At 42.6% G+C, this 15960-nt stretch overlaps 1 long non-coding RNA gene across 1 annotated transcript; it reads right to left on the bottom strand.

Moving 5' to 3' along the window:
• Positions 1-8932: 8932 nt before the first annotated feature.
• Positions 8933-14479, bottom strand: LOC139479916 (uncharacterized). Its single transcript, XR_011654372.1, has 2 exons — positions 9131-14479; positions 8933-9093 (listed from the first exon to the last, which is right to left on the bottom strand). It is a non-coding gene; the product is annotated as an uncharacterized lncRNA (long non-coding RNA).
• Positions 14480-15960: the final 1481 nt, after the last annotated feature.

Genomic DNA, 15960 nt, shown 5'->3' with positions numbered 1-15960 from the left:
TTCAGGGTATGCTAGTTAGTCATGAACGGGAGGGGGTTGGTGAAAGGGGCGCGGGGCGCGACCTGAACACCCCAGTTCGATTCCCCTTATTGGAGCAATTTGGACTCTCCTTCCAGGTGTTGAAGGTCGAGTGATTACAGTGTCCGCTCGCCACACAGAAAACGCGGTCCTGGGCCCACTTGCACAAAACGATCTTAGCGCAACCCTGATCGTAGCTCGCATACTTTAACATAGGCTTACAATAGTCTTAGCGCTAAGATCGCTTTGTGCAAGTGGGTCCTGGGCCCAGTCCCACAACATGATCTCAGCACAAGACGGTTTTCGTGTGTCTAATTGTGTGTTATAATATGGCAGTTACGGTCATCTTAGCGCTAAGATTGCATTGTGACTCAAGGTCATGATTTCCCACGTGGACAGAGCTTTATCTGGTTCCCCCTGCCGTGATTTGTCAGGAATATGGCTAATAGACAGAGGGTGCCAACGCCCCAGTCTGGTCCACTGGGTATGTTTGCGCTGGTGTAGCGCCAGCGCAGCATACTCAGGGAACCAGGCTGCCAACGCTCCAACTCTTGGCAACCGGCATACCACTTGTATTGTCTCAAGAACAAATAAATATGTGTGGGATTTTCAAGGGGAAGTTTTGACCATCCGTGCTTATTGTAGCGGAGCATTCAGACCAACATATCTGATTTCTGTATCTCGAAAACGACCTTTCCCGAAGGTATATAACGAAGACCGCGCTTTATATTGATATGGATATACACCCTGTCGTTTCTGAGCGCCATGGCATCTACACCCAAACGGATACTTTCGAAGAATTGTTTGTGTCCCGTGTGTTCTTTTCCGTAAAACTCGAAATTTCCGAATCGAGATGGTCGAGAAATAAACCAAACCGTATTAGAAAGCTGTCACGTGATTGGATGAAGAACCCACGCATCCTCCATTTAGTTGGGGTAGTCAAAAATCATCCAGGATTCACCAGGCACGAACTTCTACGCAGAGAGGTGTCGAATCGGTGTAAACTGTCCCCTTTTAAAGAGATTGGGTGTACACCGACACACACTCAATCACTCACGCACTCACTCACTCACTCACTCACTCACTCACTCACTCAATCTTGGTTTTTGTATCAGGAGTGTGGAGTATCATGTCTAACTTAGTTTGTGGAGAAGAATAGTTTCGAGAATTCACTTGCTTTATCATGCTTTCATGTGTTGTTAAGTCCAACCGCATGACCGCTCGAGTCTTAATTGTTAAACAAATGTAAATAATTGATACATGCTGTACACAGTTATAAATAAGACTAAAGCTGCTGATGACATTTTTATTATTATTATTATTATTATTATTATTATCATGTACATATCAATATCAGATCTTGAGCAAATGTGATAATTATCATTTATTCTACCATGTCTACCCATTATGTTTTAGTATGTTAAATATTGTATTAGCTAACAAACAAATAGTGTATATTGCTCGTCAGACTTCTGCACACTATATTTTTTACATCTCTTTGAAATTATAGTTCGTCATACTATCTCAATAATTACCAGACGTGATTAAAATGGCATGTACGTGTCTTTGTACGTGTATCTTTGTTGCGATATCATTCAAACAGTAATATTTATTTAACGTTATTTACAGTTTGGCTAAACCGTGTTCTCCATTCTACCAAAAGAGTGTCAGGTGTCTAATATGACCACATGTTTTCACATGTAATGAAAATGTTAAACACAAAACAAAATTTTAATTATCCTTTAATTTCAGTGCTACCAAAACTGCTGTTTCCAACTTTTCTACCAAGCCTCCTTTTGTAGCGTTTATAAAACTGCTGTTGCTGGTACGACAGGATGTCAGCCTCGTTGTAGCATAAAGAAGGCAGCCATCTTGTAACGCTTGTTTTAGTGATCTTCTGTCACTTCTGACAACCACTCTGTATCGTGCACAGAGAAGCTATCCACTGCAATAACAGTTTGTGTAATAAACCTGTGGCAAATATTCTGTGGTGTCGTGTTATGTTACTATTGCTTTGAGTGCTCGTGTAATCACATATATCTCGGGTTGTATGCTCCTTTATATAGTATTTAAGATTTACAGTCAGTCGGCTTGATGTAAGACGTAGGCCAATGTGACACATGTCTTCGACGTTCGGTGTAACCAACGAGAGCAGATATGGTGCTGACAAGGATAAAGACGTATCTGGGATTCGAACCCCGGATTAGCGGATCCTGGCACGCCGATTAGACGCAACTCTGCACCGCGATTTGCTGTGACATACACCACCTTGCCGACGTGCCTCATTTATTATGAATGGCGTAAGGTCAATGAATAATTTTTAAATGTGAAATTTACACTGTATGTCGCTTTTCCATTGGACGAGCGGTCGGTCACATGGCCGTGAAACAGACGTTCATAAGCGACACATTCACTTGAGAAATACTTACTATAATCTTCAATCTTCCTGGAATTTCCCTAGCACGAATATATACAGATGCACTGTTTCTGATCAATTAGCCACTATAATTTTCAACCCAGCGTTTAAGCATACATTTAGCATTAGGATTGTCTTTGACTTTGTTCAGTGGAGCATGAAACTACATGGAGTGAGGACCTAACTGTAAGATTATTGACAGTCATTGTGTTCGACAATCATATCACTGAGAGAGGACATTTTGACCGGTCAGTTCAGGTGCGACACATTACCCTACAAATGTGCGACAGTTGGGACATTATCATCTTCCCGCGGCAAGGGAGGATGGTCCCTGAAATGTTGTTTCACAGATTTCATATCCGAATTAAACATGACCGACATCTCTTCTTATTGGAAGTGCACTTTTGTCCATTACTTGGTCGCAGAGTTTCAGTATGGTATTTGTTATGCAGAGATTATGTGTTGTATCGTATTTCTTCTTTTAGACGCTCGGGGGTCTTTTAATTTCGCGCAAGCGTCTTTTCTGTTTAATGTTGGCACAGTGGCAACTCACTACCTTACAGAATCCTAAATTCTCGTCATACAATGGGTACATTTACAGGAACACCGCCATAAATCAACACCAACATGTCACAGTATTAGAAACCCGGCGTCTAATAGGGGCCCGGCTTCTATTCTTGTGACAGGGTATGACCCGGCGTCATTTAGAGGCCGGGGTGTATTGAAACCCCGGCGTCTAATAGAGGAAATACCATATGTTGTATGCTAAATCGAACAATAGTTATAATTTTGTATTATTCTAAGAAAACTACCTCTATAACATCATTAGCCATAAATTCCTATAAAATCTGTTAAATTGTCAACAGACGTCCTCTTCACTGCCACACATATCTAATAGTCGTGTGGGAAACCATATACTCCACAAGAGGCAATTGCGCATGCGCGAGGTGGGAAAACGTCACTTCTTTCAACCAATAACTCTCGTCGTCTTGATGCTGATATGTTGGGGAGGTGGGAGGGTCTAATTCCTGATGTAAAAGAGGTAGTATTCTTTGAATTATACACAATGATAACTATTGTCTGATAATTCTTGTGAATACCCTACCTCTATTACATCATAGCCAGTGTACACCAGAGGGACACACGGGATCTGGTATCTAGCACCCCTTAGATATTTGGCTTTTGTTAAGTGGGAATACAAGGATTGTATACAAAAGGCCCAAAATGGGATATGTCTAATGACCTAACTTCAAGGCAAGACATAGAGAAAACGTCATGTTATGAATATAATATACATATATTTAGCCACTAATGTGATACTTAGACATATTATGATGTCTCGTTTGCGATATTTGTCTTCTATGATTTCATATCACCTTATGACGTAGTTTCCGTTATACCCTTTTAGATAGTGATATTTAACGTATTTTGACGTTAGTCCGGACGTGAGGTCTCCAATGACGTCACTTCCGGTGGTAGTACATCATTCATCCTAGATTATCATGTAGAAACCGTATATCACTTGTATCCTTTCAATCTATGATTTCAGTGTTGCCACTTGACTTGTCTACTATCCAATAGCAAACTAAGTACAAAGGTCAACTTACCCTGAGTTCATGAGGTATTCTGAAATTACCCCCCACACCCCACCCCAGACCCCAAGTTCCTGAGTGAAGAAGGGGTGGCAAGGTTACTTGGAGACTATCACCTGGGCTGCCACCAAGGGCCCCAGTGTGTATAGTCATTCCAGATCGGTTTGTATGTCTCGTAAGTAAAAGTTTGAGAACGTGTTATGGGTCTTCCACTGGCAGCTAGCTACGACCTGTTCAATGGAGACTGTATTCCGTGTGGCTAGACTTGTTACAGGGACTCTGATCTCGTGAGGTCTGCGGCTTCCCCAAGTTGGTGTGGAGACTTGTGTCAGTCTGCAGCTATCTGCAATCACCGATCTGAGCCATCCCGCTCCAGTACCCTTGGTTATGTCCTTTTCTGACAAGGGTTTGCAAGAGATAAAAAGGCGTTTTCTCTGCTTTCTGTGGGGTTGAGTAGCTGTAATGAAGTATCTCAAGGCTCTTATGAAAGTAAGCTGTCCGGATAGTCCACAATTTTACTTAAGGCTGGTATCGTATATTGCCTGTGTCCGAGCGGGCCGAAGGTTGACGACTGGTTTTTGGCAATAAAATCCGGAAGTGATCTGAACGACACTGATTTCCATTCTTGGGTATGAGTTACGGTGGAAATGCCAATAGCGTGTAATTCTGATACACGAGCCGGTGGCCATAGCTAGGAGAAAAGCTAGGTCTTCCTGGAAACTAATAGTAATGTCGCACTACTCATGGGTTCATAAGGTGGTTTCATCAATGCTGACAATACTATGGGTAGATCCCATTTTGGAAATATACGTGGTGTTTTAATGTCTTCCAGTGCAAAAGACTTCAAGACTCGATTCAGTACTGGGTGTGTACCTACAGATAGGCCATTGTGTTGTAATACTGATGCCGGGATCTATAGCCTTCTATAGTGCCATGTCGAAATTTCTTGTCGTTTCTGAGATAGAGCAAGAATTCGGCAACAATAGGTATAGTTATCTCCACGTCTAAATAATTTCTTATTCTCCACTCGACGAACTTGTCCCATCTGTTATTATATAGGGCAGACGATGCTGGTCTCCATGAGCTTGCCACTCTTCGTGCAGCTGATTTAGAGTAAACGGCGACTTACATTTTATTCGAGATTACTTCCAAGCGTGAAGGTGGAGATTGTCGAGGCGGCCGTAAAATGTGTCTGTTTTCGGTTGTCTCGGTAAATCGTGACGTACCGGGAGTTTCAGAGGTTCTTCCACTAGGAGGGGTAGTAACCTTGGAAACCAAGCCCTGTTTGGCCATGCCGGGGCTATGAGAATTATGACACAGTCTGTCTCTTCTATTTTCTTCAGAACTTTGTCTAGAGCCCGTGGGGGAAATGCGTAAGCGAACATTCCCTCCCAGTACATAGAAAGAGCGTCGACCTGGAGAGCTAGCGGGTCTGGTGCCGGACTGACGTAGACTGGTAGTTTGTTGTTGGGACATGTGGCGAATAGGTCTAGGTTTGGAGTATCACATAGGGAGGTTATCCACTTGAAAATCTCGGGATGTAATGACCATTCCGTGGGTACGATCTTGGATAAGTAATCTGCTAGGATATTCAACTTGCCCGGTATGTGTCTGGCTTCGATTCTGCAACTGACTGAGTCTACCAAGGCATATAAACGTGTAGCCTCCTTCAATAAAGGCTGAGACTTTGTGCCCCCCTGGTGCTGTATGTAAGCAACCACGGTCGAGTTGTCTGTAGCAATCTTTACTGACGAGTGGTGCAGATAATCTTGCCATGCTTCTAGAGCTGGATATATCGCTCTCATTTCTAGGCAGTTGATGTGTAACTCCTTTTCTCGGGTGGACCATTTTCCTTGTATTGTAATATCGTCCATGTAGTCACCCCAACCCTCTCCAGAGGCGTCTGTGTAGAGTTGTTGTAGGGGTGTGTGAGTGTATGTGTGTGAGAGAGAGAGAGAGGGGGGGGGGGGGGGGGGGGGGCATATGAGAGTGGAATACCTGACATGACATTTTGACGAGTCAGCCACCAATGCAGTTCTGAGATTCGAACTGGTGGGGGTTGTATTAATGCTTCCAGCTCTAGGTCTTTGGTGGTATTCATCCAATTTTGCAGGGGACGTAACTGTAGTCTGCCTCTGTAGGTTAGATCTTGGATGGAGGTGAGCGTGCCGAGGCAAGACATCCACCAGCGTCTTGATTTGATGGGCTGATCGAGTGCGCTTGATATCATGTCTTCTACTCTTGAATATCTGTCCTCTGGAGGGGCTACTATGCCCTTGTTGAGTAGAAATCTTGCGCCTATGTAGGTGATGTCCTGTGTGGGTACTAATTCTGATTTTTGAGGGTGAACCAGGAAACCTTAGTGCGACTTGTCTTGATCGGCCGATAGGAAGTCGTCTATATATATCCGTGTATAGCCTTATGAGCTTTAGATGGGCGAATCAGATGATGGGATTGGTGAACCTGGTGAATAACCATGGGGCGATGGATATGCCGAATGGAAGTAACCCTGCATAGGTATGTCTGATCGTTGACTGCGAAGCGCAGATAACGACGATGACTTGGATGGATGGGGACGTGAAGATAGGCGTCATGGAGGTCTATGCTTATCATCCAATCTGCTTGTCTTAAGGCATTCTTCAACTTCTTGATGGATTCCAGATAATCTTTGTTTATGACTTTTAGATCTATGATTAATCGCATCTCTGAAGAATTCTTCTTTGGTACCAGGAATACTGGGGAGTAGAATCCGTGAGAGGTGTCTGACTCTTTTAAGATGCTGATAGCTCTCTTTGCAAGTCATTTGCATATGGCCATATCTGTTGCAATTAACTTTCGTCCTGATAGATGGAATTGGGGTCCAGTAGGATGGATGACTAGTCTTGGGCGTTTTAAGAAATGAAGTTTGTAACCTTTTCTTACTACTTCGAGCAGCCATGAGTCGTCTGTGAGGGCTTCCCAGTTGTCTGAGTACTGCATAAGGACGACCTCCGACTGGTCCCGGAGTAGGGGGAGTGCTGAACTTGGGTAGTCTTGGGTCGATGTCTGTGAGACAGTCTAGTTCGACGGGGTTCAATGTGGTTGTAGCGTCTTCTGAAGTTCTAAATCGTTGTCCACTGGGCAGGCAATGTCGGTAGGTTCTGAAGCAATCTGTAGATCTCTGGTTGAGTCATTTCCGGCGGTATCCCCTCAGAAACCTCCTCTGTCCCTACCTCTTCATGTTTGTGAAGTGGGATGATCATCTTTGGAGGTCCTATTCTTGGAGGGAAACGAGTGTTCTTTTTATAATCAGGGTCATTGAGCCATGCCTTAGAAAGTTTCTCAAACTTCTTCTTGGACAAAGGTTCACAATAACTGCACCTTGATTTTTGCGTGCAATTGCTTGTCTTGCATGATAGGCACCTAGGGTGAGGGTCTCCAGGGATTTGATGTTGCCCACAACCTGAACAGAAGACCTCATCCCACAACACATTCTCTAACTAATCAATTACGAAAGCCTTCTGCTTTCATATACCCCTGTTCTCTGCTTGTAGAACCGCTCACTGTTTGTCTTTAGTGAAGCTTGAGATGATTTAGTGTGGCTTGTAAGTGTGGAACGGTAATCAGGTGTACAGATGTATGCAACAACAAAATTCCGTTGTCATCTAGACACACAGGAAAGAAGTGAGCTGATTCCCGCCTTGCGCATGCGCAGTTGCGTCTCTGACGAGGGATAGGGTTTCCCTCACAACTATTAGATATGTTGGCAGTGAAGAGGACGTCTGTTGAAAATTTATTTAAATTTGTAGTGTGGTTCTCAGCATAAACATGAATTTATGGCTATGATGTCATAGAGGTAGGGTATTCACAAGAATTATTGCCAATGATTGACACAGAGTTAAATGCTTGCATATGAAGAATTCAGAAGAGCTACCCTTCAATGGACTGAAATCATTGAAAGGTGGTTGAGGGTGAGGTAAACTAGGCTTTGACCTTGCCTGTAAGATTATTCACTAAAATAGCTACTTGCAAGTACGTGTGTGTGTGGCTGCTTGTACCCGTCCACAGATATGCGAGGTGGGCCAGCCCACTGAGATATCATAAGGCAGTTTAACAAAGATACCCCACTCAGACACAGTACACAGACTCCAAGCTGCCCAGTCCTTGTTTTACCTCCATAATGCCGAGCGCCATTCAGGCTAACAAGTACCAGAGTGAGTGAGTATGGTTTTACGTCGCTTTCAGCAATATTCCAGCAATATCACGGTGGGGGGCACCAGAAATGGGTTTCACACATTGTACCCATGTCAGGAATCATACCCGGGTCTTCGGCATGAAGAGCTAACACTTTAAACCACTAGGCTACCCGACCGCCCCAACAAGTACCAGAAGAAGAAGACGCAGAAGAAGAACATTTGTACTGCGCCAACTTCCATTCACAAGTGGATGCTCATAGCACTACAGAGATTATAAAACAGGCCTGATATAATGTACACAGTTCACATGAGGCTGTAGTAGTTATGGAACAGGTGTGTTTTCAGTCCACTCTTGAAAGATGGAAGGGTGGGCGACAGTCTCAGTTCTAGCAGCAGTTGGTTCCAAAGTGTAGTGGCCAAGAACTTGTAAGATATCTGACCAAATGATTTCAATCTCACTGCTGGGATTTGAAGCAGAAGTTCGTTGTCAGAACAGAGAGATCTGATAGGTTTATATTTGTCCATCTTTCAATGTATTTCAGGCATTCTTCACCACTCACCTCTCATTTCGGCCCAGAATGGCACGAGTTGGTCACGAATGATGTTTCAGTATGATGTGGCAAAGGCCTGAACCACTGGCCGTCAGCTCTCTGGGCAGACACTCTATCCAATACACTAATAAAGCAGTCATCGAAGAACTAAACTTATTGAATGATGACACAGAAATCAAGTCATATCAGAGTAATTTTAATTTATGCAAAGAGAACAGATATCCTCACTCATACACTGATCATGTCTCATAAAATAATTGTAAACAAGAACACTTGCCTCGGTCCTGCGAGCCTATCAGAAGGCCTCAAGGGACAATGGCAGCTAGCATCAACTACGTTACCTATACGACTCACTATGAAGATCGTAGTCACAATTACAAGCAAAGGTCATAATGGTGCTTGGGTCCACAAAAAATTCTCATTTCTGGTCTGGCTATTTTTCCTTATTAAAATTATTTTTGTACACAAGGGCAGTTAACTCTGTACACTTACACTGGCAGGTCTACACATATATCTATAACAAGTGAACATAAATTTGCATTCTAACAACACAAAAGGAAAAATAGTCATTGCACTAATTTTTCTCATTTTAAATAACGAGAAACAAAAAAACGTTTTAAGGGATAGTGTCCTAATTAATGCTCATATAACACCCAGCATTATAGAACAGTTGTACAAGATATTTATTTCTAATACATCTAATACATTAAAAATTTAAAAATAAAAAATGTGCATTTAAAAATATACACTATATTCAATATTGACATGTTCCTTCTCAAAACATTTATCATCATAGTCACATCCTCAGATAGATGAAGGTGATGAGTTGACAAGACAAAAATAATATCTGACAGCAATTGTGAATATGATCACTGAGAGACGGCCTTCACACGCAGAGGACGCAACCCGTAGCAAAATATGATACAGACTTCCGACCAGCAATAAATCACATAAACATTTGGAACATACATTTGTTCAAGGGCTCACCAATATTAACAGTGATGCTGTTTCAATCATATAATCATGAATAATTCATGAAAAGAACCTAGATAATGTTATAATGCGAGTCCAATATGACATAGAGATCATCTACATATGGCATATGAAAATCACATTAACAAACACGGACAAACATCCGTCTTAAATGAATAATCAATAAGACATGCAAATATGTTCCAGCACAAATCATAATGAAACATTAATTTGTCCCATTGTGTGAATAGGTAGAAAGTCTACTAACCATTTTGTGAATACCAGTACTAACTGTATCCTACATACCATAAACCTGTGATTAATGGCCAGAGAAGCCATACACAAACAAAAGTCTGCCTTGATTAAATACCAGGACCCCATTCCACAAAGTGATCTCAGCCATAAGGTGATCGTATCTCCCATACTTAGTCATTGGCTTACCATAGTTGATCGCTATGTAGAACAGGACCCAGATCTTAAACTGAGTGAGTGAGTGAGTGTGGCTTTACGCCGCTTTTAGCAATATTCCAGCAATATCATGGCGGTTGACACCAGAAATTGGCTTCCCACATTGTACCCATGATGGGAATCGAACCGGGTCTTCGGCGTGACAAGCGAATACTTTAATCACTAGGCTACCCGACCGCCTCCAGATCTTAAACTGCAGTTATACTGAGTGACTAAGTGACTTGGGTTTAACGCCACTTTTAGGATTACAGTTATATCACGGAGTGTCAACTTAATGTGGGAGGAAAACCCGAAGTGATGCAGGTCTCAGACATTTACCACTTCAGTGAATCTCACAAGCACGGGTATGGTGCTGACAAACCTACAAACATAATCGGGGCAAACTGGGATTCGAACGCATAATCGTAGGTTTCTGGTGTGCCCAAGGGACACAACACTGCACAGAGAATCGCTGCACCTTAGACAACTGGGCCACCTGTGCCCCCTGCAGTTATACTGAATAGAGGCCAGATACAGAAGCCAGTTATGACAATACTTAAAATGGCAACGGTCTGGGACTTTCTCATTAAGGTAACAAGTAAAGTGTGTGCAACTTTGGTTTAATGTAATTTTGAATAGAACTTCAGTTAAATCACAAAGTGAAGGTCTTAGAGATTTACCAGTTTGGTGAAACTTTGGTAAGTCAAGAGTGTGTGAGTATGCCACTTTTAGCAACATTCCAGCAATATCACGGCGGGGGACACCATAAATGGGCTTCACACATTGTATCCATGTCGGGATTCGAACCCGGGTCTTTGGTGTGTTGAGCTAACACTTTAACCACTAGGCTAACCGACTGCCCCCAAGAGGTCAAGAGTAAGGGTTTGTAAAGTATGGCTAGGTCCTGCCAGCTGTTTGAGGATTTACAGTACTTGGAATACCTTCAAAAGATTGTGAACTGTAATCAGGTCAACACTAACCAATGATGCAGTCATCCCAGTGCACATCCCATTCTGTGATATCATCTCCGTCCTCAATTGGGAATGCACGAAAACGTTAAACAAACTTCTCTATCAAAAGTTTAAAATTTTACACCTTATTACTTCACGGAGATATGTGGCCATAGCTGAAATAAAATGTGCAATCAAAACCTTAAACCATTGTTTCAAATTTAGAGTACTGACTTCAGCTTATAATGCTCTATTCCACTGGAATCTCACAGATAGTGGTTCAGTCAATAATTAAGGTCACAGACATTGTATATGTCCTGGACATAATGTCACAGATAATAGCTAGTTTTCCAGACAATGGATATATACATACACAAAATACTAGCAGTTATACACACTAGGAGTGTCACTATACAATCGTATCAAAACTTTACACATTTACAATTCTTCATTAATTTTGCATTCAGTTATGACAAGGACAATGGTGCTATCTCAACAAGGTGACAAAAGCATGTCGTCCCTGCTAGCGCTAGATGCTTCTAGATTCACCAGCAATGTATCCAGCCAACATACCCCATGGTACCTTCAAGCAAAGGTCTTCCCAAGCAATAGATCTAGTCGACATATCCAATGGTACCTTCAAGCAAAGGTCTTCCCCAGAAATGGATCCAGCCGACATATCCCATGGTACCTTCAAGCAAAGGTCTTCCCCAGCAATAGATCTAGCCGACATATCCAATGGTACCTTCAAGCAAAGGTCTTCCCCAGCAATAGATCTAGCCGACATATCCAATGGTACCTTCAAGCAAAGGTCTTCCCCAGCAATGGATCCAGCCGACATATCCCATGGTGCCTTCAAGCAAAGGTCTTCCCCAGAAATGGATCCAGCCGACATATCCCATGGTACCTTCAAGTAAAGGTCTTCCCCAGCAATGGATCCAGCCGACATATCCCATGGTACCTTCAAGTAAAGGTCTTCCCCAGCAATGGATCCAGCCGACATATCCCATGGTACCTTCAAGTAAAGGTCTTCCCCAGCAATGGATCCAGCCGACATATCCCATGGTGCCTTCAAGCAAAGGTCTTCCCCAGCTGTAGTCTTAAAGAGGGAATAGCTAAGTGGTCCTAGCTAGTTTGGATCATGTTCTTCAATGTTCTAAATCAAATGTTATGATGTCCTAAGTCAAGAGTTATGAGACACCGTTACTTAACACAACTTTCAACAGCCCTTGGTCCAGAACCAAAAGTCTTTGCACTATGCAGACTTTCTGCAAGAGGCTTATGAACATATTATTATAGACTGGTGGGAGTCTCCATAATGCATGTCAATGTTTCATGATAATCACGATTGACGTTGTGGGTACTCTTCTTTAATAATACAAACCCATATTCAATATTTTAACAGTAAAATGACATGATTATATTTTAAATCTCCTGTAACTATATGTTTACACTCCCCACAGCCTGTAGGGAACTGGGGATGGGGATGGCCAACTGGGGGTGGGGCTGACCAACTAGGGGTGGTGCCGGCCAACTGGGGGTTGGGCCAACCAAATGGGTTGGGGCTGACCAACTGGGGGTGGGACAGACCAACTAGGGGTGGGGCCAACCAAATGGGGTGGTGCCGGCCAACTGGGGGTGGGGATGGCCAACTAGGGGTGGGACTGACCAACTAGGGGTGGTGCCGGCCAACTGGGGGTGGGGCCAACCAAATGGGGTGGGGCTGACCAACTGGGGGTGGGGCCAACCAAATGGGGTGGGGCTGACCAACTGGCGGTGGGGCCAACCAAATGGGGGTGGGACTGACCAACTGGGGGTTGGGCCGTGGATGTTTTTGAAAAATATAATCTGCTTCTGAAAATGCAGGGGGAAAAATCCTTTGTCCTTCGGTTTTAAACACAACGTGTTCACTGGACCTGCTGGATTGTCGAAAAACTAACATTTTGTTGGTCCTTCCAAAAAGACTTTGCTCGGCCTTAAAAACAAAAATATTGTATGTTTTGAACATGTTGAAATATTTATTGTCTTTAAACAAAAGTCTCAGGCCACCCCTCAAAATTTACTTCTAATGACACTGTCCAGCTCCAACCACATGATCCCCAACACAAGTCACAGGGAGGTTGTTTTCACAGGCCCCCTCACCATTGCTGCACTGTGTTCACTTACTTGGATTCACCAATGGTACACGAAGGCTGAGGACAGAAAATAGCAGGATCTCAAGTGATAAAATCTAATTGGGCCTCTGACCACCTTCCATGTGAAAAAGAGATGCCTGCATTCTTCTTGATTAAAATATATCTAGTCATTTCCCTTTGCAAGATCAACATTGGATTTGATTGAACAAACTCACTGAATACAGGGCATAGCACAGAGTGAGTGAGTGAGTTGGGTATAGCACGTCTCATAGATGGCCTTGACCTCCATCTGATTGTCAATATAGGTATCATTTCTTGGCAATGCCTAACAATAAATCCGATATGAAGCATGATATCACTAGCATCAGGCCCAATCTCATGAATCTCTCGTAAGCCTGACGTCTCTTAACGTTCACTGTAACATTCCTGTAAGGCTTACAGTCCATTCCATGAAAAATTTAACAATATGAACCAAAAGCATTAAGTTACGACAAAAACATGTAGCATTTGCTTGGGTTATCTCCCGAACAGTTGTAAATCATAAGATCGCTGGCTTTCCTGCTTTGTAACATCACGTACAGCATGCCTTTTTCATGGCCGGAAAGTTCCCCCTAGCTATGATAATGATCATAGACCTTAGTCGAAAAAAACGTGTCAATATTAGGGGGCTACAAATGTTACACGAGTTTAATGAAACAGGGCCCACGACTACCACTATGTCTTGCCTTTTCGGCATTGAGCTGAGAGAATTACAGATTATCTATCGCAAGTGAAGAAATTTTGAACTTTCAGCATTAATTCACAAGGAAAATAAATAGTGGTGAATAGGTTATTCTTATATAAGCCATGGTCCTTTTCTGAGAAAATGTAGAAAAATGTATGTTTCCTGATGTCAGATGGAGATATCAGCTCTGTCACCATGGTTACTCTACTGTTGGAACAACATCAAATATAACTGTCATGACAACATGAAATATGGATGACATCACGTTGCTATGGGGCTCTTCAGAAACAATGTAAACAATTGTCACAATTCTCATTGAGGACTACAGAAAATAATTTCCCCTACATCTGTGACCACATGGACAACATAAGGAGGTTATTGCCATGTAATACCATTTCTGGGCAACACTACAAGAAGACTAATGATACATCACCATAGCAACCACACACTGAGGTCTCCGTAAAAATTACATGTCAGAAATGAACAGTTGTATAGGACTCCAGGTACCAGATGTCCGACTATTGTCAGCCCGGTGTGAGGGCAGGTCAGTTTTCTCATGTAGCGTGTCATGCTGACCCTGGGTAAATTGTATGTTTGCAGCTCTATATTCTGCCGCATATTGCACGTACCTACAGAATGAGTTGCTCGTTATATACAGTCAAGATCTGCCACACATTTTTACCTACCCGTGCACACATAGACCCTAGCGAACACACCAACAATCTCATAGCAACATACACACATCACCACACAATACAGACCCATACACTGACAGCATCACTTCCTCTCACACACATGTTGTCACATCACGCACACACGCACGCACGCACCTTTCCAGAGCAACACACATCCTTCTCAAAAACACACAATCACACATATCCCAAAACACACACAATCACACACTGAGTGTAACACACACACACACACACACACACACACACACACACACACACACACACACACACACACACACACACACAGAACATGCATCCTATTCAAACACACACCATCACATGATACACTCACAAGAGCCAAACATCACATCACACAATGCACACACACACAATGACAGAGCACTTTATATGCATTCAAATAATGTCACACTTCACAAGTTTTCAGGAAGAACATTTCCAGTAACTCTTTAATAAAACCTATAAAACCTTCAAGATTGAGAAATGAGAAATGAGACATTTTGTGCAGATTAAGTCATGTGAATATCCCAGACCTGAATAGAAGTGCTACATCAGCTATTGTGTAGAATGGGTAGAGAGATAAGTATAAGAATACACACAGAGTTCTACATCAATGGGAGGTTGCTCTAACATGTCTGAGGCGTGTGCTAAAGTATCGGTATCTGGCAATCCAATGAATATGTTTTAAGTATTACAACAAGAGCCCCTTGATGGATGGAGAGAATATTTTCCTTTATAACATTTCAAAGATCTTCTGTGACCCATTATGTTGACTTAGTCCGTGTGCACTAAAGATACAGCTGCTTTGTCTCCATCTACATCTTGATGGCTTTGAAAACAGAGCATGCAACAATTCATCAAACATTTTTGTGAGCTCCAAGATCAGATCAGAAAAAAAGTCCTTCTGCTACCAGGTGTTGCCAGGGGTACCCAGTTGTATTGGAGACGGAACGACAAAGTGAGACAAGTTACTGTGATATCATTAGTTTCAGACCAGTCTAATCTGACTCCACAGGTATGTAAATTGAACTGGACTCCAAGCCCTGGCACCGAATGGGCCTGGGAGTTCATCATAATGTAATTAAGATATAACTGACTGGACAGTCAAGCACAGCGCTGGAGGTCATATTCCAGTTTCAGTTTTCCAATCCTACATAGTACCTTCACACTGATATACCTGATCACCATGTACAATGTTAATGATCTACTAATGCAATACCATAAGCAGGATAGAGTCCAATCATTTGACATTCTGTAATTTATTTAAGAAAATAAATGGTTCCCGAAA

The sequence above is a fragment of the Haliotis cracherodii genome, unplaced genomic scaffold (assembly GCF_022045235.1).
Source record: "Haliotis cracherodii isolate W230 unplaced genomic scaffold, xgHalCrac1.p SCAF_4, whole genome shotgun sequence".
Classification (NCBI taxonomy): Eukaryota; Metazoa; Mollusca; class Gastropoda; order Lepetellida; family Haliotidae; genus Haliotis; species Haliotis cracherodii.
This window is presented reverse-complemented; position numbering and strand designations above follow the sequence as displayed.